Source organism: Salmo salar, chromosome 18, assembly GCF_965601325.2.
Source record: "Salmo salar chromosome 18, fSalSal1, whole genome shotgun sequence".
Lineage (NCBI taxonomy): Eukaryota > Metazoa > Chordata > Actinopteri > Salmoniformes > Salmonidae > Salmo > Salmo salar.
The window spans coordinates 73,833,526-73,837,321 of NC_138308.1; the positions used below are offsets into that span (position 1 = coordinate 73,833,526).

General features: G+C 41.4%; 1 long non-coding RNA gene across 2 annotated transcripts; it reads left to right on the forward strand.

The window, feature by feature from the left end:
- The first annotated feature begins 2,038 nt into the window (after positions 1-2,038).
- Positions 2,039-3,429, forward strand: LOC106577611 (uncharacterized). 2 transcript variants are annotated; one of them, XR_001322172.3, is made up of 4 exons: positions 2,039-2,186; positions 2,327-2,396; positions 2,839-2,901; positions 3,018-3,429. It is a non-coding gene; the product is annotated as an uncharacterized LOC106577611 (long non-coding RNA). The 2 variants fall into 2 exon arrangements; XR_001322171.3 differs by lacking the exon at positions 2,327-2,396.
- Positions 3,430-3,796: the final 367 nt, after the last annotated feature.

Sequence of the window (3,796 nt, forward strand, 5' to 3'; positions counted from 1 at the left end):
TGCTCTCTCGTCAAACAGCATCCAAACAGCAGACGTTTGTGGCACTACTGCTGGTGCTTCTGCTCCACCTGATCCCTCTTCTTCCTGTTGCCCTGGTGCCTGAGCCAGCTGACTGCTGGGGCTGTCCCTCCCCGCTGCTGAGGTTATTCTTTGAAGAGCCTCATCAATCGCTCTGGCATCACTGAAGGCTAACTTCTTAAACCTGGGGTCAAGTGCAGTGGTTTCTGATAGCACGTGATTATATTCCATTCTGTGGAACTTTCTGTCCATTGATGAACATAGGGTGTCCATCAACTCTGTCACATGTCCTGTGGCTACATTTGCATCTCTCTGGCGGCTGGCTGTGATTCGCTGCAGACCCTTACACAGGAGTATCATTTTTGAGGCTGTCGCATAGCTGAAAAGAGAGAACAGTAACTTATTAGTTCATGTTTTGTCTACTGATACTACATTCTCATCTACTGCTCATATACATATATAATAATGTATTAAATAATGATGTAGTAATAACTGCTTACTGTACCTCTCTCCACTGATCTCCACAGTGACCTGCTCAAAGGGTTCCAGGACTCTGCACACCTCCTCCACCACCTCCCATTCCTCTTGGGTCAGAGAATCAACAGGTGCATTGACAATGGCCAGGGCAGATATGATGGCATCCTTTGACCCAAGAAACCGTTTCAACATATAACATTTTGAATTCCACCTTGTAGTGCGGTCTTGTTTAGGCCTCAGCTCAGGCATCCCCATCTGGCATTGTGTAGACTCGTTTTTCAGCACCTACTGTGCTCCTGTGGAAGTATTCCACAGCTGCTTTCACTTTGTCCACAGTGGGCTTCATCACCTTCAGAGCATCTTACAATCAGGTTGATTGTGTAGGCAAGACATGGATGATGGGTCCATAAAAAAATAAAAAATCATGGCTTTGGTTATGTTAGTTGCATTGTTTCTAACACAACAGACCACTTTTCCATCTCCTTGCCATTCTCTGGCCACTCTCAACAGTTCCTCTGACAAGTTCTCTTGAGGTGTGTCTGTCGCTGAACTCAAAGCAGTCCAGAAGACAGCTAGACATAAAAAAATCTTCAATGAAGTGACATGTAACCGACATGTAAGAAGTGGTTACCCTTGATGTCCAGCAGTCAGTGGTAAGGCAAACTGCAGTAGCTTTTTGGACTCTTTCCCGCACTGAAACCTGTGTGCTCTCGTACAGTTGTGGAATAAGTGATTTTGAAAGGGTTTCCCTGCTTGGAATTGTGTACATTGGATTTAGACTATTGCTATAATTTCTAAAACCTCTGTCCTCCACGATCGAAAATGGCTGGAAATCGGTGGCAATAATTTTAGCCAATGGAATATCAATTTGGCCTTGTTTTGCTACAGACATAGATTTTGGCATAAACTGGTCCATAGAAGACTGCGTTGCTGTGGGTTGCGGAGTAGGCCTACTTGACTGAGTGGCTATATCTCCACGTGTGGAGGTGCTGACTCCACCATTATCACTAGCAGGCCCGCTAGTTTCTCGAAGCTCCGCTACAGCTCGCTTCACAGTTGGGTGCACAGTTCGCATATGCCGGTCTAGGTTGTGCGTAGAACCGACTTTATATGAGCTTTTGTTTTGGCAAATTCTACACTACACTGCTCTAACATTGTCTACATTATTAAAATGCATCCAAATGCTCCTGTGCTTCCGACTCATTTTCCAGCTGTTGTTTTCACAGCTGTCCTTCCTCTCTCTCCTCAGCTGCTAAGTGTGTGACTGTGAGTGAGTTGGCTCGGCCCTCCCTCACCCATCTTTGGTTCATTGGTTGACACTACATGTCTGATTGACAGGAACAACAGGTGAGGCTGTTTGTCTGAGCAGACAGTCAGAACGAATGTATGTGCACTTGAGCATTTAGGCCTATATTATTTTATTTATTTTTTCGTTCTTTGAATTAGTTAATTATATTCATTTAAATCGTTTGATTATTTATATCTTAATTTTTTATAAATATATATTTTTATAAATAGATTCGGCTCTTCTGATATGCGAGCCGGCTCCCAACGTTCACCTACAAGGGCCGGCTCTTAGAGCCGACTCGTTCGCGAACGACCCAAAGTAGTCTGGACTGGTTGAAGCAGAGTGGGAATGATTATTTTGAATGTGTTTCAGTCTGCCGTGAATCATCAAAATCCATACACTGGTAAGAGTCTACTGTTTAAATGCCAATGTCTCAACTGTATCAAAGTTGTTTTCATTGCTAGCTATTTTTAGCTATATAGCTAGCTAGCTAGACATTTGCATACAGGCACCGTTATAGTTTACTTTATCCATTGTTTACAGATGGCTCCTTGCGGGACGAAGCAACGTTAACCCAGCTAGCTGAGCTGGCCAGTTGCATTCTGCTGTTAATGTTGAGTGGTGATGTGCTAACATGATGATACTATTTTTCATGTTTGCCAGTTTTTAACTAGCTAGCTACCGAAAATAGCCAATGTGGTGCGAATACTAATCGATTAACAAGCTTATCAAACCGCATGTTACGTTAAAGGGACACATCTTAAATTGGCGAGTTAGCTTGCCACGATGAAATTATCGCTAAATAGCTAACTATTGGATTATAGATGTCAAGTTTTTTTGCAATGTTCAACTAGCTTGCTAACTTGATCATTACCATTTACCAGTTGGTAATTATGAAGCTAAATCTAATAGTTATCTTGTGTCTCCATTGCCATTGTTGGGCTGGAAGCAGTTACAGGGCATTTTAGTACAGCTGTAGCAGTCAACAGGCAATAAATAACAAGCTATAGGACATTAATCAATTCATCTCTTAACACATTTCTGTGGTCTTTCAGCATGAACCTGCTCTCCGCCACCAGTTAAAGGAGATGATTGAGGGTGAACATGCAACACATCAGGTATTTTGTCTTTGTACTTTAAGTGTATAGGTTGAATTTGGGGGTCAATGAATGTTATTGCTGGTATGCAAGGTATTCATGTCTTGACTATTTTTCTCTGCTTTCCTCCTTCACAGATGTAATTGTCTGGAGCCTGGTGTTGTTGTGGCCAAGGAGCTTTCACTCAAATGGAACCAGGTTTCGGCTGCTGTGCGACGTTGACTTCCTTCCTCCCAGACATGTGAATGCATCTCCCGGACTGGACACAACTCGGAAAACATATTTTTGAGAAGATCAGGACTTTTGCAATGAAAAGGCCATGGACATTATATGTCCTGATCCAAAGGGCAGGATAGAAATATGCACTCAGGCTCGATTCCTTTGTTCATATCATAACATGACCTGAACCAAAGTTATTCTAACGATCTTGTGATATAGGCCTAGGTCAATATATTGTTTTTACCTAAGCCTTTGTGTTTGTGTGTTTAAGTTTTTCGTAATTGTAGGCTACTACCTTTAGCACTTGAAGTTAATAAAGTATTGTTGAAATATTGTCTTTGTTTTTTTAAGCACTACCTCACTGCTTTAGCACATTGCCATGGTCACTTGTTCCAATGTGAATTTTTTAAGAGATGGGTAGGTCTAAGCCTTTAGAGTGTGTAAACAAAGAACAGTACTGTAGCTGTTCAATGTGAAATGTTATTTTTATTATACAGCAATAGGCAATGTAATACTGTACATGGTTTGCCTAATGGGGTAACTTGGTATTAGTATTCCTATAGAAAAGTATTCCTTTTTTAAATATATGTTTCCCAAGTATTAATGTAGAGGATCTGTGAAAATCACAACAAACTGTTTGAATGCCCTTTTCTCCTACATGGGATTATAAGTTTATCAACTTTTAAAGCAGCATTAC